This window comes from Erpetoichthys calabaricus, chromosome 5, assembly GCF_900747795.2.
Source record: "Erpetoichthys calabaricus chromosome 5, fErpCal1.3, whole genome shotgun sequence".
Classification (NCBI taxonomy): Eukaryota; Metazoa; Chordata; class Cladistia; order Polypteriformes; family Polypteridae; genus Erpetoichthys; species Erpetoichthys calabaricus.
The window spans coordinates 209,618,138-209,642,184 of NC_041398.2; the positions used below are offsets into that span (position 1 = coordinate 209,618,138).

The 24,047-nt window shown below is 39.6% G+C and overlaps 1 protein-coding gene across 7 annotated transcripts in view; it reads right to left on the bottom strand.

The window, feature by feature from the left end:
• Positions 1-24,047, bottom strand: part of nipbla (NIPBL cohesin loading factor a) — a 257,134-nt gene that overhangs the window by 63,449 nt on the left and 169,638 nt on the right. The window lies entirely within an intron of this gene.

Here is a 24,047-nt window from a genome sequence, read left to right on the forward strand (position 1 = left end):
CTGGCAACTGTGTAAGTAGAAAAACATACAATCGTCCACTAACAAAGAAATGTTACTTCCATTTTTAAGACTTCATATTTAATTATATCTACATGTGCCAAGAATTGCATTAATTCAACTAAGATTTTACATCAATCACATTAATCTAGTTTAAAATTGTCCAAAATGCACCCAGAGAAGACCCAGTCTGTGAGTGTTGAAATTTAGCTCCAACATCACTAGGTTCTATGTTTCTGGAAAGCACTAAATTAACATCATTCTGGGCAAAACATCTTTTCATAGTTCTCAAATAGCCTTGCTGTTACAATGACTCATTAACAGTGATATTTGGTGTACTCCTTAATGGCATTAAAGTGCATAGGGATTAATCAATTGTAAAAGCCTATACCATGCTACTAGCACATAAACTTATCTTTCTCAAGTGGAAGAACCCCAACCAACTTTCTATAACTCAGTAAGCAAGCTTTATATTATACTAAATTAGAAAAATCTAATTTTCCCTTAGAGGGTATGTCCTAAATTTCTTAAAACATTTCAAGAATATATTAATATTATTTCAGAATAGGAACGTTGCGCCAGTGTCTGGCTAAAAGTTTTAATAATGAAGATAACCAGGTAACCATTCAAAATCCCGAAAGGGATTTTAGTGGAAGTGAAATGAAAAAACATAATTAAAATACTGCAGCTTTGCATAGCATATCTAAAGTAACACAACGACAAAATTAGTGTGGGTAAAACAAACAACTGTTTATTTTACAATCAAGGACTCAAGCAAGACTTTTTTAAGTAGTACTTATACTTAACACTAGAATCCCTGAAGCCTACCAAAAAAACTTGTATCCAGGGCCACCTTAAATTCCTTCTCACCTCTCTATTAGCGTTTGCTTTGCAAATGTGTCAAGCAGCAAGCAGATTGCTGTCCCATCCCCCCCACCACTGCAGCTCAACTCAGGCAAAACGTTTTCCCAGCTCAAGTTTTGTTTATCTGGGTGTGAGGTGCCTGGAGTTGTACAGGGTAAATAATATATTGTTATTTGGAAAACATGCACTTCATGTGTGTTCCGTGTCTACAACAATCTGTATAAATGTAGGAGCCCAAGTCTCAGTCTGGGTGAGCAGAACCGGAGCCAGGGATAGGAAAGGCCACCAGACCAGTACAGTTAAGAAGGTCAGCTGCATGTAGGGTGATTCCCCTGGCGCACAGCCTGGTTGGGAGAAGCAGGGGAGTCACCAGTAAAAGAAGGCACCAGGCTTTGTTTTAAAAGACTGCTTTTAGCCATTGTTTTAACCTCAGTTTTAAAAGGAATTTTTCTATTGTGTTAACCTCCACAAGCTCACTTGTTTTTATTGGATTATTTATTTGAAGACTTTTGAAGCACTGCACCATTTATTTGAACACTGTTTTGATTTTGTTGATTTTAATAAAAGCACCTTTGCACTTTTTGCACCATCCCCTTGCTTCATTGTTGTGCCTCACTGTCCAGCTCATCGGTGACATTACAGACGGTGTCAGGTTCAGAGCTCCCAGAAGCAAGATGGAAGCTTGGAGTGGAACCTGCATCGTCACATTCCTCTTGCACCACTTCTCTGACTGCATAAGGCAATATCTGTTTGTAATGGAGTATAGTGTTCTGATTTACAAAGGTAATTGGTCATTTCCTAAGGCTGAACACACTGTTGAAACATTCAAGTCATCATAAATGAGCAACAAGCTGTTTATATCATTTTCAAATTTGTATCGTACCTGTAGCAAGCCCCATCAGTTGAAAAGAGGTACCAACTGTATTAGTGCACATTTATGTTTTCATGTTGTACATTTCATAAAATGACTCAGTAATCAGCATTTGTCAGATCTTCTAGGCTGCCTAGTATAAAAAGTTTGATGTTACTGCTTTCCAATTCTAAATTTAGTTTTGCCTGAAAAAAAGGAATGCTTTAATAGACGTCCACAGAATGCTTTGTTGAGATTTGGTGAGTTTTCTGTGAACCACAAAATGAAGGAACATTCACAGAGACCAACATAACTAATAAGAAGGAGAGGTAAACACTATATTTGGTTGATCTTAAACACCAATATTAGAAAATAGCTCAAAATAATAAATCAATTCTTGATTTTAAAAGGAATTTATATATACGAGATTCAGTTAGTGATATTATAATCCAATAAACAGGTAAAGTGATTGTGAGAATAGATAGAGAAGACTATAATATGCATGGCCGGATAAGCGTATTCAAAAGAAAAAAATTATATTATAAATTTTATATTACAAAAATATGGGTGGTTGACATGAGTGGGGCACGATCACAGGTATCTCATAAGGTGAAAACGTCCATATAGATAGCCATTCAAAATAATAGGCCAGTTGTTCAGTGAAAAGAAAAGGCCCAGTGGATTTCTAGTTTTTGCATGTCAGACAGTTATTCAAGTCCAAATCTATTAATACAATGACAGCATTGGTTTTCTGATGGGGTGGGGTGTCTGATCACCTCCAACCAGCAGTCCCCTGTATTCGAATTACCGATCGTTTACCCCAGTCATAGCTGTCAAGGCTGGTACTGCAACAATACATTCTTCAAAATGAGAAAAATGTAACCGTGGTATTCTGCTGAGTTAATATTAAAATTAGGGCTGGGAATTGACTAAAAAAAATAACTAATTGCATCTAACATTAAAAAAGTAATCATAAATACATAAATCATGACAAATGCACACAATTAATGTACAATGAACACAAAAGAATTATAAAAAATTAATGGCAATGGTTTAAACGTAATAACCTGAAACTTGAACTTTTAACAAAATACTTCTTGAATACTTCTTCAAGCACAACCTGAATTTGAATGCGTTCCTACAAGGCAAGATGAAAAGAAGGCAGTAAGAAAACAGGGCCGATGTATTAATTCTCAAATTGGCATAGCATATTAGACACAGATGTGTCAAAAGTAAAATTAAAGTGGCTGTAGACTTTGAATGCACTGTTAAAGACTGATGTGACCTACTGTTTCGTTCAAGGACATGCTTGTAGCAGACTGAGTGGCAGGATGACGGCCGACCTCTTGCTGCATCCAAACGGTGCCATCTTTTTCCTTTATGCCTGGTGCAGCTGCGTTTTTCTTATGTGTGAGTGGATGTTTCTTGTGGGAAGGGCTTCTGTTCTCTTTCTCCGATGTAGAACCCTCATCCAAGTTCATCTCTGTTATAGCACATCTTTATTGGAAAACTAGCAGTGTCAGATCGGGGGGAGCGTGAACGTGACAGAGAATAAAACTGAATAAAAAAAAATGCTAACCTTTACAAGTACAATAAATTGACACCGGCTGTTACACATCAAATCAAATGTATGTTTTTACTGTATAATAGTAACAATAAGAGCAGCTCACTACTCAAAACAAAAGCGGCCGGAATCAAACCGGCGGCATCTTGATTATGAGTCAGCAGTTATTACAGCTGCACCACACAAGCGGTCATGTCAGCATCGTACCCTACCCCAATTTCTTTTTCTTCCAATTACTAGGGGGCTCCGCCCCCTGCTTGCTTCGCTCGCCAACCCCTGGTGTTGGGGCATGACAAAGAGTGAGATGTATGAATGAGATATAGAATAGTGTGAAGGTGTGGATGATGCATATAGAAAGCAAACAATAAAGTGCTTGGCACAGTGTAATGGTTTATTGGAATATTTCTTTGTACACAACATTAGTAGTAAAGATGGTGTCTTGTCCTTGAATGAGTCTTCCTTGGCATGGAGCATTTACAACTTTAACGTCAGATGAACGTCGAACACGTGAGAAGGCAACATAAAGTTGTCCATGTCCAAAAACGGGTTCAGAGAGGTAGATGCCAACCTTGTCCATGGTTTGTCCTTGTGATTTGTTGATGGTCATGGCAAATGCAGGTTTAATGGGGAACTGTTGGCGTTTCAATGTAAATGGTAATTCCAGGTCAGAACATGTAAGGTCAATTCTAGGAATCAGAACATTATTGTTAGCATGTGATCCTGTAAGAACTGTCGCTTGAATAACATTGTGTGTCATGGTGTTGACGATTAAACGTGTGCCATTGCATAAACCTTGTTTAGTGTTAAGGTTTCTTAATAGCATGATTATTGTTCCGTTTTTAAGGCTAAGATTGTGTTGTGGTAATCCGGCTGGGTTAATAGTGTTCAAATATTCTAAGGGGAAATTAAGATGGTCATTGTCGTCATCTGAGTCAAGTTTGTCAGAGCTTAGAAAGAGCCGTGCCTGTCCAGGAAGTAATGAAATGACCTGGTTATTAATGTGATCAACATTAATATTTTTTGGACATAATATAGTCCGTTGTGTTAAAAGGGGTATTTGGTCTAATGAGATTGCTGTTCCAAATATCTCCGTAAGTCGTCGCAGATAAAGGGTTGAGGAATTGTAATAATATCTGGGTGAAGTACATCTGTATTGGTGAGTGTACTATCTCCCAGTTGTAATAAGCAATTGTTATATTCAGGATCTGGATATCGCATGTTTTGTACTAAGTGTATCTTTTGAAAGCAATGCCAATTGTCCGCATAATCTTTTTTTGAAACGTGTTGTAGGTGCCGACGTGAATTTTTTTTTTTTTTTTTGATGCGGGTGTGTGTTTGTGGTCCCGTTACTCGAGCCGTCTAGTTTTGTACCCATGATCGTATCGTTAGGAATATGGATAAGTAATAAGGAGGATCACACTCACTGTTAATATGCGGACTGTTCGTTTCTTCGTATTATCACCAATCAGGTCTCGCGCCTGTATATGTATTGTAGTTCGCTCTCTTGTTGTTTATGTATGACGTCGTCGCGAATTTTAAGGTGGACTGAACAATAGCTGAGCGCATGGCATGTGGAGCAATAGCTAAGCACTGTCTAAAATCTCCTCCTAATAAAAGTACCTTTCCTCCAAAGGGAAAATTATTATTCATCAACGCAATGCCAATTGTCCGCGTATTTTAAGGTGGACTGAACAATAGCTGAGCGCATTGCATGTGGAGCAATAGTTAAGCACTGTCTAAAATCTCCTCCTAATAACAGTACCTTTCCTCCAAAGGGAATATTATTATTTATCAACGTTTGTAGAAGTTTATCAATGGTGTTGAGTAAGTGACTGGATGACATTGTAAATTCATCTATAATTAATACTGTGGCAAGACGGATGTCACGTGCATTGTTACTGTTCATTTTCATAGTGGATACCGATGTTTCTGTGATTGGGATCGGTATTTTGAATAAGGAGTGACATGTGTTTTTGGAGCCGAGACATTTTTTCTTCCGCGGTTTCAGAAGCGTGTTGTAGGTGCCGACGTGATTTGTGCATATTTGCGTTCTTGATTTGTTTCAGGGTGCACTGTTCCAATGCAATGTAATATTTGTCCACATACGCGAAAGCAGTATGGGCCATTGCCTTTTGGTGGCCTGATATTTACTCCGGTATATGCAAAAGCAAATGAACTATTGTAGGATCTAATGCAGTTCGTAAAGTTTTAACTTTCAGGTACTTCGTTAGTTAGAAGCTTCTGTAGATATGCAGGATATGAATGTAAAGGAGGCAGTCTAATTTGACCCTTGTGACAACAACGTGTAAATTCATTACTTGTATTGGCAGTTGTTTCTTCAGGGAAGTTAAGTGAATGACAATGATTGCAAATGACATTCATTAATCCCAATGAATTTTCATGAATAGTGGACTTATTATTGAACGCATTGTCAGCTAACTGGCACAATCGTTTAGCAGGTGTCTGTCGTTGATGTCCTCGACGTGTATGTTTTGCTTGTGCCGTTTGAGAGGCGCGTCGTTGTATGTGCAGGATTTGGGACGTGCTATTCTGGAGCTGTAATCGATTTGCCTGTGCTGTGTGAGAAGCCCGTTGCAGTTTACGGCGTTCATTGTTTGTATTGAGCCTTGCCCGTTTTTGTATGTCGGTTAGTCGAGCTTTCTCTTTTTGGAGCGTTGCCTGCTTGTTTTCCGGCATTTCAGATGCGCGTTGTAGACGTCTGCGTTTATTTATTTTGTCCCTTCGCTGCCATTTTTGTATCTGTGAGACTCGAGGTGTTTCGTTTTGAACCCTTGCTTATTTGAGCTTTGCGTTTTTGGAGCCGAGACATTTTTTCTTGGCGCGTAGCCTCACTTTTTTTTATCTCTGTTAGTGGAGGGGGTGTTTGTGTGTGGTGGGTCTGAATCCTCTTTTTTGTGTGCGTACCGTTTCGTGTGCTATGTGGTGCTTGCGTCTGACTCCTTTCTTTTTGGTTTTCTAGGGGCGCGTCGCCTCATTTCTTATTTCAGTTACTGGAGGGGGGCTTTGTGTGTCGCGGGCGTCTGAGGAGGGGGGGGGGATTGGTGGGGCGCCAGCGGCTTCTTTTTTTTGTGTTCTAGGGGCTTGTTGAATCCTCCTCTTTGTTTGTGTCCCGTCCGTTGCTTGTGTTTGGGCAAGGGAGATTTGCTTGGAGGTGGGTGTGGGATTTGTGGGGCGCGAGCGGCTTCTTTTTTTTTTGTGTGCTAGGGGCTTGTGGAATCCTCCTCTTTGTGTGTGTGTCCCGTTTCGTGTGCAATGGGTTTCGTGCGGCGCTGTGTGCGTCGCCGGCGTCTGACTCCTTTTTTCTGTGGTTGCGGCGCCTCATTTCTTGGGGCGCCTGCGCAGTACGTCTTTTGCGTCCATGGTCCATGGCCGGATTTCCCTGCGTCCATCCAGTTTACCATTCTCGGTTAGTAATGTGGATATTTTTGAATAAAAGCACACTTGTTTTGTTATATGTGTACCTTTTGTGAAAGTGTTTATTTGATATTTGGACTTCAGTGTTCAAATATTATACACTTCATGTCAAAATTTTGTCTTTAGTACTATAACATGAAAAAAGTTTATTTTAGGTATGTGTTCATCATTTCTTCCATTTCCCGTCATCCTACATTTACACAGATCATTGTAGACACAGAACACACATAAAATGTGTTCCAAATAACGATATATTATTTGCCCTATACAACTCCAGGCTCCTCACACCCAGATAAACAAAACTTGAGCTGGGAAACCTTTTTGCCCAAGTTGAGTTCCGTTGGGGGGTTGGGGTATGGAATAGCAGGCTGCTTGCGCTGATCGACACATTTGCAAAACAAAAGAGGCTGATGAGGAGGTGCAAAGGAATTTAATGTGGCCCGGGATTATGAGTTTTTTCTTACGCTTCAGGGATTCTAGTGTTAAATTCTGTTCCTGGAGTGCCATAATAATTGTAAACTTTCATTCTGGTCACTTATATAATTAGTAGCCAGTTACTGCTGCTAATGAAACATAACTTGCCCTGCCAAGCCACATAATTAAATAAAGCAACAGAACGGACACCAACAAATTCCACTAATTCATTTTTAGATTTTTTTTTTTTGTTTGGACCTAAAGCAGCTCGGTATTTATTATTATTTGGCAGATGATTAAAGGACAAATAAGCAATGAAGGCTGTAGAATCTTAAAAGGGGAGTCAGAAAGAATTGAGGCACAAGTACTGGTATGTTCCATTAGCGGCAGAAATTGTTTATTAAGAAAAATGTCTAGAATAAAAACCTTGAAGCCACTGCTGTTCTCCAGAGACAGTGTTTCAGAACCCCAGTACAGACCATATAATATGTGAGTAATTTGGGTATTTAAACTAAGGGCAAGTTTCATACTGGCAAATATAATACAGTGATCCCTCGCTATATCGCGCTTCGCCTTTCGCGGCTTCACTCCATCGCGGATTTTATATGTAAGCATATTTAAATATATATCGCGGATTTTTCGCTGCTTCGCGGGTTTCTGCGGACAATAGGTCTTTTAATTTCTGGTACATGCTTCCTCAGTTGGTTTGCCCAGTTGATTTTATACAAGGGACGCTATTGGCAGATGGCTGAGAAGCTATCCAGCTTACTTTCTCTCTCTCTCTCTCTTGCGCTGACGTAGGGGGGTGTGAGCAGGGGGGCTGTGTGCAGCTGCTTCCTGAAGGACAGGCTGCACGGAGCTTCGCATACTTAAAAGCTCAAAGGGCACGTATTGATTTTTTTATCTGTCTCTCGCTATCTCTCTCTCTCTCTCTCTTCCTGCTCCTGACAGAGGGGGTGTGAGCTGCCGCCTTCAACAGCTTTGTACCGGCGGTGCTTCGCATACTTAAAAGCCAAAAAGCCGTATTGATTTTTTTTTTGACTGCTTGCTTTGCACTCCTTTGAAAAGGAAGATATGTTTGCATTCTTTTAATTGTGAGATGGAACTGTCATCTCTGTCTTGTCATGGAGCACAGTTTAAACTTTTGAAAAAGAGACAAATGTTTGTTTGCAGTGTTTGAATAACGTTCCTGTCTCTCTACAACCTCCTGTGTTTCTGCGCAAATCTGTGACCCAAGCATGACATTCTAAAAATAACCATATAAACATATGGTTTCTACTTCGCGGATTTTCCTATTTCGCGGGTGGCTCTGGAACGCAACCCCCGCGATGGAGGAGGGATTACTGTAATCATCAATTAGGTAAATCATTTGAAATAAACAACATGCCTTTGATGGAAAGATTCACTTGTTCAACTAACACATGCTATTGCCCATACATTAGATATAATTCAACTGAAGTTGCAAGATTATTGCCAATAGCTTATGCAAAAAGAAAGATTGAAGAAATGTACAAACATTCACAAACCAACTTACTATTATCTTGGATATGGCCTTTTCACTTTCACACCTGCTACTTTATTCAAAAAGGGGAAATGTACAAAAAACAGGGAGGTAGCAGTAAAATAACTGTGTTGAAAATCTAGCCAACAATAAAGTCCTCACAGGTGGCGCAGTGGTAATGCTGCTGCTTTGTAGTAAGGAGACTGTGGGTTCGCTTCCCGGTTCCTCCCTGTGTGGATAGCGCTTTGAGTACTGAGAAAAGCGCTATATAAATGTAATGAATTAAAGAAAAGAACGCAGAGTTGGTGGAAAGAAATCTCAATCACTCTTGGGGTGAAGATTTGCTAATGAAGTGGCTTATTGTTGCACATCCACATTATTGACATGAAAATAAAGCATTTAAAAACTTGTATGTTGTTAGTATATTTTGAAACATCTGTAGAAACACAAGAATCTGAACATATTATGAACTTTTGTGGCAAATTGCTTTGATTTTTATCACAACACGCAATCAGCACAGAGAACTCTCACTTCTAGATTTGGTTCCTGCTCCACTGCTACTATTCTAGTAAATAAAAGGGAAAGAAAGCCTCTTGAAAAATCTAAGTTCCTTGCATACTGACAGCATATACATCAAAAGGTCACCGCAATTGTGCACATTAAAACTATTCCAATTCTATAACTGAACAATCAAGATAAACTCTCATTAACAAGGGCATATATGCCTATCTATTCATCTATTATTCTGAGGATGTGGCAGAAGAAGAGAAATGTAGATATTAGCTCTGAACAAATTTACATTCACTTAAAATTAACCTCACAAACACCATGTCAATTTAGATTCACTAAATGCATAAGAGAAAAACCAGGGTCCTTGGAACAAACCAACACAAACTTCACACAAAGGAGATTCAAACTAGTACCCAAGCACAGCACTTATGTTTACTGAGAATTACTTGTACAGTCAGCAACCTAGATGTAAATCACTGGTAATCCCAGGGCAAACTTCAGTTCTCTCCAGAGGAAGCAAAATCTAAGTAATTTAAATCAGCTAACTGTTGACTTTTGACTACATGCGCTCATCTTGCAATAAGTTAACTTCACTTACAGTAAGTACTGTTACATGTATAATGTAACTCCGTTATTAAACTGTTTTGTGCACACTAAGTAATGTGCCTAGTACGAACATATTACTGTTGATATTGGTTCACTTAGTCCAGTGAAAATATCTAAACCACAGACTCCCTCATTTAAATGATGAGAAAAAAACACTATAAATACTATACAAATTTTAAATGTGCAATTCTGAACTTTAATTGAAAGCAAGCTGTCTTTTGTGTGACTTCCATGTCCACATTAAAAACAGCAGTTCACATGATCAGCTCACCTCGCTCATATTGCTTGGAGAATACTCAGAAGCAGCGTATTTAATGAGTTTACCACTACTGCCACTTCTGGCATTATGTGCAGAATGCAGGTTTGTCACTTCATTTTTTTCCCATTATTAAACAATACTCAACCCCAGAATGACAAAGCTAAAACAGGATTTTAGACATTTTTGCAAATTTATTAAAAATAAAAAACAAATATTTGGGTGCTCAATTTTACCTCATTTATTTTGTCAAAATTCAGTCAACAATGTATTTTTCTTTCATTTTTAACTCCATAATTACAGATAAACAGATTTTTGATCATCCTCTAACTGACCTGATTATTATCACACTGCACCAAGTTGCAAAATTTTAATGAAATCTGGATCTTTTGCACTAATCTCTAACTGATTTGCTATTGTTTAATTGCTTGAAACTAACTTTTTACAAGGCATTTCATTGCAGACCTTTTACTTTTTACCTACAAAACACAATTTTCAGTGTGTGTTTGGTAAAATTCTGGCATTCTTAAAATAAGAATTATTGTATTAATTTTATTCATTTCCCTTTATTCACATTCAGTATATGCTTTCTCACACTTTGAGAAAACCACAAAAGAAAATGTACTGTTTATATGCAAAGCAGTGTCATCAAAAATGCATATAGAAAAAAAAAAATAAAAGCTGAAATTATGAATGTGATTTTTGAGTCACACTGCTAGGTTAAGTTAGGTTAAGTAAAGATGTTATATGACAATGGATATTCTGATTATGTTTCATTTAATTGCAGAAAGTGTTCAAGCAACAAATTGGTGTATTGGTGGGCTGCACATTACAGAATGATACAATATAATTAAATGAATGGTCCATAATGAGGCCATACAAACAATTGGTAACACCAAAACAAATGTAATATGATGATGTACTTCCTTGCTGTAGCCCTGCAAGGAAATGTGAAGCAAGCTAATAAATAAATCCTGATTCATGAACTCAAGTGCAACACATCTAACTGCAGAGGAAAATTGTATCATTCACTAAAGCCATAGGTAGGCCCAAAAATCTTACATTTCATGGAAAAGACTTCAGTCATGCTTAAAAGTTTATGAACTCATTGCATAATTTGTGACTTTGTTAACAAGCACAAAATTTAATCAGAATCTGGATTCCTCTCATAATGTAAATACAAGTATGCAGACTGATCTTGTTGTGAATTTGAGGTATAAGCATGTGTGTGTGTATACTGTATACATTATATTTATATATTATATTTATATATATATATATATATATTATATTTATATATATATATATATACATATACAGTGGAACCTCGGTTCACGAACGTCTCGGCACACGTACAACTCGGTTTACGACCAAAAAGTTCGCCAAACTTTTGCCTCGGTTCACGACCAAACACTTGGTATACGAACAAGCCAGGTTCCCTTTCGGTTTGTTGATGTTCATTCTCTCCCTGTGCATTTCCTGTGCAGCGAGTGGGAGAGAGAGCGGGCGCACACGCGCGCGCACACACACACACACACACAGAGGCAGCGCAAGAGACAGAGGGCTGTACACACACACACACAGGAGCACGCGCGAGAGAGGCGTGTGCGCACACACACAGGAGCACACTAGACAGACACACTGTGAGCTGCAAAGCTGATCGCACCCCCAGAGAATACAGACGCCCCTGGGAAAACCACTAAGAAACATGGACAGACTACCTTCACATTACTCCTTTCCCTTCTTGCCGGCTCTGTCGCATAATATGCCTCTCGTGCGGTGCTCCGCCTTCTTAAAAAGCCTGCACGGGCTTCTTTCAGTTTGTTAAATTGGTTGCTTGCTTCTCCTTCTTTCTCTCTCTGACAATCTGTGCTCCTGGCTGAGCTGTCATCTCTGACTTGTCATGGAGAACGTATAAATTGTTGAAAAGAGACAAATGTTTGTTTGCAGTGCTTTGAATAAAGTTCCTTTTTTTCTACAACCTCCTGTGTCTCTGTGCAAATCTGTGACCCAAGCGTGACAACACACACAGGTGCTCCAGGCTCGCAAAAGAGAGACGCACGCACACACAGGCGGGGGAGAGAGAGGCGCGTGCTAGAGAGACACACACAGGTGCTCCAGGCTTGCAAAAGAGAGATGCACGCACGCACACACACACACACACGGGGGGGGGGGGAGAGGCACGCGCACACCCACAGGAGCGCGCTAGAGAGATACACACAGGCGCTCCAGGCTCGCAAAAGAGAGACGCACACACACACAGAGTGATTGAGGGACGCATAAGTTAGAGAAGGCTTCGGTTCGTAGCCTGCATTGTTGCAATGTTACTTTTCTTGGTGGTTGATTAAATTACGGATTTTTCAAATGTTCCTTTTTTCCCCTGTGCTTAAAACTCATTAAAAAAAGTGTTTTTAGCGAGAGCGGTTCCTAGCACTATAGCGCGAACTATTGCAGTGTTAGTTTTCTCTGTTGTTAAAGGTTTTCTCAGTGTTATTCAATGTTTTTACATTTAGTTTACCATTACACTGTGCATTCTATGGTATAATTAACTATATTTGTGCTTAAAAACTAAAAAAATGTATATATTTACATACAGTTTCTACGGTCTGGAACGGATTAATTGTATTTACATACAATCCTATGGGAGAAATTGCTTCGGTTCACGACCAACTCGGTTTACGACCAGAGTTTTGGAACGAATTATGGTCGTGAACCGAGGTTCCACTGTGTATATATATATATATAAGGAAAATATTCCCCTATATAGGCACATAAAGCTGTAAGAGAAATAATGAAACAGAAAAAAAGTGGGGGGAACTGAAATCAGTCCTGTTATACAAGTTTTTATTTGTTGCCGATTTTCAGAATAGTTAACTTTTTTCATTACTTGAATGTTACTCAGCACAATCTGTAAATAAAGCTGGAAAACTGTATTTTTAATGGGTTTTGATGTCAGGTTGTCTGACAAAAGAAATGACTATTATGAAGGGTATGATGATTTTCTATACAGTGGTGTGAAAAACTATTTGCCCCCTTCCTGATTTCTTATTCTTTTGCATGTTTGTCACACAAAATGTTTCTGATCATCAAACACATTTAACCATTAGTCAAATATAACACAAGTAAACACAAAATGCAGTTTGTAAATGGTGGTTTTTATTATTTAGGGAGAAAAAAAAATCCAAACCTACATGGCCCTGTGTGAAAAAGTAATTGCCCCCTGAACCTAATAACTGGTTGGCCCACCCTTAGCAGCAATAACTGCAATCAAGCGTTTGCGATAACTTGCAATGAGTCTTTTACAGCGCTCTGGAGGAATTTTGGCCCACTCATCTTTGCAAAATTGTTGTAATTCAGCTTTATTTGAGGGTTTTCTAGTATGAACCGCCTTTTTAAGGTCATGCCATAGCATCTCAATTGGATTCAGGTCAGGACTTTGACTAGGCCACTCCAAAGTCTTCATTTTGTTTTTCTTCAGCCATTCAGAGGTGGATTTGCTGGTGTGTTTTGGGTCATTGTCCTGTTGCAGCACCCAAGATCGCTTCAGCTTGAGTTGACGAACAGATGGCCGGACATTCTCCTTCAGGATTTTTTTGGTAGACAGTAGAATTCATGATTCCATCTATCACAGCAAGCCTTCCAGGTCCTGAAGCAGCAAAACAACCCCAGACCATCACACTACCACCACCATATTTTACTGTTGGTATGATGTTCTTTTTCTGAAATGCTGTGTTCCTTTTACGCCAGATGTAACGGGACATTTGCCTTCCAAAAAGTTCAACTTTTGACTCATCAGTCCACAAGGTATTTTCCCAAAAGTCCTGGCAATCATTGAGATGTTTCTTAGCAAAATTGAGACGAGCCCTAATGTTCTTTTTGCTTAACAGTGGTTTGCGTCTTGGAAATCTGCCATGCAGGCCGTTTTTGCCCAGTCTCTTTCTTATGGTGGAGTCGTGAACACTGACCTTAATTGAGGCAAGTGAGGCCTGCAGTTCTTTAGACGTTGTCCTGGGGTCTTTTGTGACCTCTCGGATGAGTCGTCTCTGCGCTCTTGGGGTAATTTTGGTTGGCCGGCCACTCCTGGGAAGGTTCACCACTGTTCCATGTTTTTGCCATTTGTGGATAATGGCTCTCACTGTGGTTCGCTGGAGTCCCAAAGCTTTAGAAATGGCTTTATAACCTTTACCAGACTGATAGATCTCAATTACTTCTGTTCTCATTTGTTCCTGAATTTCTTTGGATCTTGGCATGATGTCTAGCTTTTGAGGTGCTTTTGGTCTACTTCTCTGTGTCAGGCAGCTCCTATTTAAGTGATTTCTTGATTGAAACAGGTGTGGCAGTAATCAGGCCTGGGGGTGGCTACGGAAATTGAACTCGGGTGTAATACACCACAGTTAGGTTATTGTTTAACAAGGGGGCAATTACTTTTTCACACAGGGCCATGTAGGTTTGGATTTTTTTTCTCCCTAAATAATAAACACCATCATTTACAAACTGCATTTTGTGTTTACTTGTGTTATATTTGACTAATGGTTAAATGTGTTTGATGATCAGAAACATTTTGTGTGACAAACATGCAAAAGAATAAGAAATCAGGAAGGGGGCAAATAGTTTTTCACACCACTGTATGTACTATAAAACTGAATTTCTGTCTGCATGTTAGAGCTTCACACAAAAACCACGGCACTTATTTACGTATACAAAACTATGCAGTTACTACCGGTGTAGTGTAACTAAGAATACAGGCTGATAACATTTTAGACTTTGGTTGTATGAATGACAAAAATAAACACTGAGACAACCTCACTAAAAGTTGCCATTAGCAGCTGAATTTCTAAATTATGTTAGATGGCAGCAAAAATATCTATAGTGTGTCTCATTGAATTTACTCATAAGGAATGGCACTTTGTTTATTTAGAATCTTACAAGGGGGGACCCAAAAATAACGACTATTTTTTTATCTGGAGGCTGGAGGGGCATTAGTTTGCCGGCGAGGTGCATGTACTACACTGCCCTCTGCATCATCTGGCCAAGCGGCATCCTTGGGGAAAGATCTGTAAGGTCAGTGTAATTTTTTTCTTCTTGAGCCTCTGTTTCCATCTTCGTTGATTTTGTGATGGCAGACTTGAAAGAATTACGTGTTTGCATCAAGTTCTGTTTCCTTTTGGGGAAAACAGCAGCAGAAAGCTGTCACAATGCTTCGAGAGGCTTTCAAAAAAGAAATTTTGAGCTAGGCAATGGTTTTAACCTTAAAGTGCTCAAGCAACTGCGTGATGCAGTGCGGAGAAAACAACCCAAACTGCAGTCATTAGGCCAGTGGCTTCTGCACCACGACAACACTCCCGCCCACACAGCATTGAGTGTGAGGCAGTTTCTCACTAAAAACGGGATGACAATGGTTTCCTCCCTACCCCATCCCCCAACCGGCATTGCACCATGTGAAGAAGGACCTTAAAGGAAAGCATAGAGGAGGTCAACAAGCAAACGACGAAGGCACCGAATGCTATCACTCTGCAAGAGTTTCAGAACAGTTTTGAACAATGGAAAAAGTGGTGGGACAAGTGTAGTGTGTCTCAGGGAAAGTATTCTGAGGGTGATTAAATTTTGGAAATGTTCAGAGAAATATATGATTAAAAAAAATTCTTGTTATTTTTGGGTCCCCCATTGTATTATTTTATTGTTTATTGTTATACATATAAATAAATAAACTGAATTTCTATTTGTCTGGCCAGCAACACGCCAAGACCACTGCACAAATTTCTATAAAACTTTGCAACCATTTCCAGTATAGTCTGTCTTATAACATTTTAGAGTATCTATGTACAAATCTCTAGAAAAAAAATACAAACTGAGACAACATCATTAAAACCTGCCATTTTCACTGAACCTTTGCACCTTTTAACCTCAGTATCTCCAGAATTTAACCCTGGTTATAATGTTATTAATTAAGTATACCTGAAAACCTGAAACTACTACCTATCTCTAAATTATCTCCACTGATGTAAACGAAACATACTCTCCCCATTTCATAAAGTCAACAGCAAGTCCCTAAGTTCTGCCAATGTTAAAGGTGAGGTATCAAACAGTCACAAATCCAGGATCTTCATTATTCCCAAAGGCTGAATCACAGCAAGATAGTAGACCTATGACTGCAGTGTCGCTGTGTCTAGCCACATAGCCATGAGCAAATTGTACATAAAACTGAAAACTAAACATATGGGTTCTATGGTTTCTACTGATGTTAATGACTTTTATAGACTGGGATCCTAATGTCAAAAATATTAACAGAACTTACACAAGTGACTGCTGCCAAGAGTGGGACAGAATTAAGCTGTTGAAAACCTGTATTTCATGAGTCATAAAGTGATCGAACATAGGTATTTCTGTTGTCAAAGTGATACAGGGCAGCATGTAAAACAATAGAAAGGACACAGGGCAGCGTATAAAACAATAGAAAGGACATCTTTGTGGAGATGTTACGGTAGTAAGTAAATTGAAGAGAAACCTAATTGACAGGATGGCTGGGGTTAATATATGCTTTGACTAGCCTCTCAAAGCACTCACAGTAACTGTTGTTACTAACCAACAGGCAAATGAGAGAGATCACTCTATAAGAACTGTTATAAATGTGACTTTTTTTTTTTTTTTTTTTTTTTAAACAGAAATGAAAAGCACACTTGATCTAAAAAAAGTTAAATATATCAATGAGGACAGAAGTTAGCTTATCTGTGCACATTTTGAAGATATGGCCAGGAATAGGATTACTCAGATGTGGCAATGCATTTATCACTTTTTTTTAATATTATATCAGTCTAAGTGAGATCATAAAACAAACAGGGTCTGCTAAGCATGCATGAGCAGTTCTGAATTTACATGTTCAGAGTATAAACGTCATGCAGTACATATGGAAGATGTGTTAGTTTTGAAAAAAGTATAGTCTTAGGTATGTAGTATCAACACATTTCTTCATAATCTGTGTCTATGGTGTACTCAGTTCACAGACAAATTAAGTGAGCCCAGCACTATATTCATAATGTCACTGGTGCAGTATGCTTCAGCTTTTAAACAGGGAGAAGAAGAAAATCAGAGAAATAATCACATTTTTCAAAATGAGGAAAAGGAATTGTTTCGAGGCTTATGGTCATAGGCTAAGATTGAACAATAGTTTGGATACATTTTCTTGAAAAATGCCTAAGAATCTTCAGGAATACCATAAATGTTACTTAATGGTAATTAGTTTCATTAATGCTATCTAGTGCTAGGAGGTATACTGGTTCATACTGAAAACCGTTTTTTATTTTTTGTAATGATATGGATTTTTCTTATACCACAACACCGGTTTAAATAGCCTAAACAACAATCGGAACGTGGCGCAATTGGAAACTGTTTTGGGAGGACCTTTTCACTGCTACACCGCTAAACCTGCATGCAACGGAGTACATGCCTTGGTGGAGGTATTGAGCAGTGAAAATGGACAGAGAACATTCCAAAACTGATACTTTGGTTTTAAAAGGTTGGACGTGGACCAAACAACTATTTACCGCAAATGCTGTCAAGCTAAAGTTGTCGCCAGAGGTGGAAACACGAGTAATTTGCTGCACCACCTTAGCCACATCATCACGTCATCAGATAAAACTGAAAAAGCTAGAGGACACTCAAGTCAGACGTCACTTGTAAACACATTTGTTAGAGGTACTGCCTACGACAAAAAAAAAAAAGCAAGCGGTGGATCGAGAGAACCAACGCCATTACAATCCATATAGCTAACGTATCAGTGGACAGAGATTGTTAACATTAACAGAAAGTGTATTTGGTTTACAAATAATATTTACTATTTATTCCTTTTCTAAGACATGTTCAGGGCAATACAACTTTTGACAAGCACCTCTGGATATTTTACTAAGTCTAAATGCCTCTTTGAATGGCTGAAAATATGTTGTAAAAATTATAGTTTAAGTTGTTTGCAAAATTTGTTCAATAAAAAGGTTCTATATTTTGTATGCAGCTGTCATGCAATGTGATCCCTTCTCTTCATTAGTGCCACCCCCTTGAAAACTATCACTTTATGGGGCCATGTAAACCTGTATTAACTCTTTTAGGGCGGATGTCGACTTTTGTCGACAGGAGGGGTTGAGGGCGCATATCGACAAAAGTCGACATCCAGGGGTAGAGGGCGACAATCAACTGTTAATAGCGACAAAACTCACTGTTACATCACAGGCATTGCCTCTCTGCTTGGAGGAATGTTAGACTTATTGACTCGGCATCTAATCCTTGCGTGTGCATGAGTTACGAAATGTAAACAAAGGCAAGATGGCATTGACATTTCACGAGGGAGCAAAGCGAGTGCAGAAAAGAAAATACTCAGCAGACGATGTTTTGCGCATTATCGCTGAGTCGGATTCTGATTTTTCAGAATCTGATTTTGTTGACAGTGATCAGGAGATCGAGCAAGAGAGTGAGGAACTGGCATCAGCTGATCGGACACCAACTGATGCCGCCCCAGCTGATCAACTGCCAGCTTAGTCGCATTTACGCAGCCGACGCACCTACAGAAAGGTTCGTGTAGGAGGAATACCCAAACATTCATCCATGGGAGCCGAACTGACTACAGGACTTCACAAGACAGCATGGCTTGCTGTTGAACACGACAGATTATCAGTTGCTGTGGTGCTTTTCAGCTACCGTCAGACGAGACAAACAGGTATGCAGAGCAATTTTTTGAATTGCAGGCTGTGCTTGCACAGCATTCTCGTTTTTCAAAGTGGAAACCCACAACAAAAGACGAGATGAAGGGCTTTGTGGCATTACAAATAGAGATGGGACTAGACTGGTGATATAACTTCAGGGAGCATTGGTCCAAACGTGCTTTGGACATGTTATGCCGCGTGATAGGTACGTGCTGCTGCAAAGTTTTATTCACTTCTGTGATAACCAGAAGCAAATCCCAAGGGGTGAGCCAGACTATAACCCCATGTATAAAGTTCAACCCCTGCTCGACATTGTGGAGCCAACATATAAACCATTTTTTCAGCCTGGCCGTGATTTGTCTGTGCATGAATCTATGATAAAATAAAAGGGATGCCTTTTTTTCTGCCAATGTATGTCAGACAAGCCCACAAAATATGGCATAAAGGATTTTGTACTGGCAGAAGCAAACACTGGTTTCTGTCTGAAAGTAATTACATATACAGGAAAGTATTTCTTTCAAAGAGAGAACTGTCCCTTGACAGGTCAGGTTGTGCTGGAGCTGCTTCAGGGCTATGAACATTTTGGTCATGTTGTGTACATGGGCAATTTTTATACATGCCCAGAATTGTTCATGGAGCTACAGAGCAGGGGAATTGGAGCTTGTGGCACAGTGAGGGTGAACAGGAGACACATGCCTTCACAGCTGAAGCCAGACAGGCTAAAGATGAAAAAAGGTGACAATACGGTTTTCATGCAGGTGGAAAACTTGGTGGCAGTGGCAGGGCACAATGTCAAACGGGTGACTTGTCTCTCTATAGTACACACTAACAATATATGTGAGAAAGTACAGCAACAGACAAGTGAAAAGAAAACACCAGTGCAACACATATTGTAAGCAGTGCAATGTGGCAATGCATGCAATTGGCTATTTTAAGCGATATCATACTTTGCAGGACTTTGCTGTGTAACATGTATGTGAAATCATATAGTATGCAGGCTCATACAACATGCAAGTAAATATTTTTTGCTGATTTGATATATTAAACAATTGCTTTGTGTTCTTTTTAAAAAAAAAAAAAAAAAAAGTTAGTTTTTGGAAAAATATTCAGCCCTGCGAGAAAAGAAACAAAAAAAAATTTGCCCTAAAAGAGTTAATACTTGTGTGCACATTAAAATGTTTTTTTGTACAATGTACAATTCTCATGACAGTGGAATAGGTTATTCTTAGCCAGTCTACTGCAGTAACTGCAGTGGAAAATGTGGATAACATCCACTCATGCATTGGAAAAAAATTCTGTGAAACCGGTATAATTTTGATAAACACCGTATTGTAGAATTTCGGTCATACCACCCAGCACTAATGCTATCCAGTACTTTATTGGTTGTTTGCCTGTTGTTGAATACAACACATGGCAGTAATTAAATTACTGTATTTTGCCATCAAGTTTTACAAATGAGCACAACAAAATTGTGACACTTTCAACATCCAAACAATAAAGGCATGTAATTCAGAGAAAAAAACTGTTGTTTACCAAAGTAATTCATGCAATTTATGAGATGAGAGGAGAATACAAAAAGCAGGTAGTTTTGAAATCAGACAGTTCACAGTGAAGGAAAACATACATCAGTCCTTCTCATCTTCTTACTGGATTAACCTGTTTCAATGAATTAAATTTATCACTTAGCAGCCAAAGGAAAATTAGGGAAAGCTGGTTAAAATCAAAACCCCCTGAACCTTCACACACACTTCTCTTCTTTGTTTATCTGTTATTTTGTTTATTCCTGGAAAAGGCAGGTAAGTGGTAGTCTCATAGATATAGGGTAGAAAGCTGACCTAAGTGCAAAGAGGTAAAATTTAGGTTTTATTATGACACAGGAATATGACCAAAGTTTGTTTTTTGAAAAATGAATTTACAGCAGCATCAACTATACAAACAGAATGAATATTAACAATAAATCAAAAAATATATACATCTGCTGTATATATATACACACATACAGTGCATCCGGAAAGTATTCACAGCGCATCATTTTTTCCACATTTTGTTATGTTTTTTTTTGTTATTCCAAAATGGATTAAATTCATTTTTTTCCCTCAGAATTCTACACACAACACCCCATAATGACAATGTGAAAAAATGTACTTTAGAGTTTTGCAAATTTATTAAAAATAAAAAAATTGAGAAAGCAAATGTACATAAGTATTCACAGCCTTTACCATGAAGCTCAAAATTGAGCTCAGGTGCATCCTGTTTCCGCTGATCATCCTTGAGATGTTTCTGCAAATTGGAGTCCACCTGTGGTCAATTCAGTTGATTGGACATGATTTGGAAAGGCACACACCTGTCTATATAAGGTCCCACAGTTGACAGTTCATGTCAGAGCACAAACCAAGCATGAAGTCAAAGGAATTGTCTGTAGACCTCCGAGGCAGTATTGTCTCGAGGCACAAATCTGGGGAAGGTTACAGAAAAATTTCTGCTGCTTTGAAGGTCCCAATGAGCACAGTGGCCTACATCATCCGTAAGTGGAAGAAGTTCGAAACCACCAGGACTCTTCCTAGAGCTGGCCGGTCATCTAAACTGAGCGATCGGGGGAGAAGGGCCTTAGTCAGGGAGGTGACCAAGAACCCGATGGTCACTCTGTCAGAGCGCTAGAGGTCCTATGTGGAGAGAGGAGAACCTTCCAGAAGGACAACCATCTCTGCAGCAATCCACCAATCAGGCCTGTATGGTAGAGTGGCCAGACAGAAGCCACCCCTTAGTAAAAGGCACATGGCAGCCCACCTGGAGTTTGCCAAAAGGCACCTGAAGGACTCTCAGACCATGAGAAAGAAAATTCTCTGGTCTGCTGAGACAAAGATTGAACTCTTTGGTGTGAATGCCAGGCATCACGTTTGGAGGAAACCAGGCACCACTCATCACCAGGCCAATACCAATCCCTGCAGTGAAGCATGGTGGTGGCAGCATCATGCTGTGGGGATGTTTTTCAGCGGCAGGGACTGGGAGGCTAGTCAGGATAAAGGGAAAGATAACTGCAGCAATGTACAGAGACATCCTGGATGAAAACCTGCTCCAGAGCACTCTTGACTTCAGACTGGGGCGACGGTTCATCTTGCAGCAGGACAATGACCCTAAGCACACAGCCAAGATATCAAAGGAGTGGCTTCAGGACAACTCTGTGAATGTCCTTGAGTGGCCCAGCCAGAGCCCAGACTTGAATCCGATTGAACATCTCTGGAGAGATCTTAAAATGGCTGTGCACAGACACTTCCATCCAACCTGATGGAGCTTGAGAGGTGCTGCAAACAGGAATGGGTGAAACTGGCCAAGGATAGGTGTGCCAAGCTTGTGGCATCATATTCAAAAAGAATTGAGGCTGTAATTGCTGCCAAAGGTGCATCGACAAAGTATTGAGCAAAGGCTGTGAATACTTATGTACAAGTGATTTCTCAGTTTTTTTATTTTTAATAAATTTGCAAAAACCTCAAGTAAACTTTTTTCATGTTGTCATTACGGGGTGTTGTGTGTAGAATTCTGAGGAAAAAAAATGAATTTACAGTAATCCCTCCTCCATCGCGGGGGTTGCGTTCCAGAGCCACCCGCGAAATAAGAAAATCCACAAAGTAGAAACCATATGTTTATATGGTTATTTTTATATTGTCATGCTTGGGTCACAGATTTGCGCAGAAACACAGGAGGTTGTAGAGAGACAGAACGTTATTCAAACACTGCAAACAAACATTTGTCTCTTTTTCAAAGTTTAAACTGTGCTCCATGACAAGACAGAGATGACAGTTCCGTCTCACAATTAAAAGAATGCAAACATATCTTCCTCTTCAAAGGAGTGCGCGTCAGGAGCAGAGCATGTCACAGAGATAGAGAAAAGCAAACAAATCAATAGGGCTGTTTGGCTTGTAAGTATGCGAAGCACCGCGGCACAAAGCTATTGAAGGCGGCAGCTCACACCCCCTCCGTCAGGAGCAGACAAAGAGAGAGAGAGAGAGATAGAGAGAGACAGAGTTTGTTTTTCAATCAAAAATCAATACGTGCCCTTCGAGCTTTTAAGTATGCGAAGCACCGTGCAGCATGTCGTTTCAGGAAGCAGCTGCACAAAAGATAGCAACGTGAAGATAATCTTTCAGCATTTTTAGACGAGCGTCCGTATCATCTAGGTGTGCGAACAGCCCCCCTGCTCAATCCCCCTACGTCAGGATCAGAGAAAGTCAGTGCAAGAGAGAGAAAAGTAAGCTGGGTAGCTTCTCAGCCATCTGCCAATAGCGTCCCTTGTATGAAATCAACTGGGCAAACCAACTGAGGAAGCATGTACCAGAAATTAAAAGACCCATTGTCCACAGAAATCCGCGAACCAGCAAAAAATCCACGATATATATTTAAATATGCTTACATATAAAATCCGCGATGGAGTGAAGCCGCGAAAGGCGAAGCGCGATATAGCGAGGGATTACTGTAATCCATTTTGGAATAAGGCTGTAACATAACAAAATGTGGAAAAATTGATGCGCTGTGAATACTTTCCGGATGCACTGTATATATATTAATTCATTGCATTCGTAGTCTGAGTCCCGACCTGAATTGTGTGGGTGGTTAACAGGTGGGTGGTGCCCTCTTCAGCTGCGAGAAGCAGATCATGGAATGTTGCAGTTTACTGTCAAAAAATGCAAAGAGTATGCGACACGTGTTTCGCCCTCATTTGGGCTCATCAGGCGTACACACTCTACTGTTCCCCTCTTGGGGATCAAACCTCGGACGTCAGCGTCAGAGACGAAGCCCCTTTATATATACACACATATATATATGGAAGAGACAATGACTTATAATGTACTATGCAAAAGTTTTAGGCAGGTGTGAAAAAATGCTGTAAACAAAGAATGCTTTCAAAAATGGAAGTGTTAATCATTTATTTTCATCAATCAACAAAATGCAGTGAAAGAACAAAAGAGAAATCTAAATCAATATTTGGTGTGACCACTCTCTGCCTTCAAAACAGCATCAATTCTTCTAGATACTCTTGCACACGGTTTTTGAAGGAACTCGGCTGGTAGGTTGTTCCAAACATCTTGGAGAACTAACCACAGATCTTCTGTGGATGTAGGCTTCCTCACATCCTTCTGTCTCTTCATGTAATCCCAGACACACTCGATGATGTTGAGATCAGGGCTCTGTGGGGGCCATACCATTATTTCCAGGACTTCCTGTTCTTCTTTACGCTGAAGATAGTTCTTAATGACTTTGGCTGTATGTTTGGGGTCGTTGTCCTGCTGCAGAATAAATTTGGGGCCAATCATATGCCTCCCTGATAGTATTGCATGATGGATAAGTATCTGACTGTATTTCTC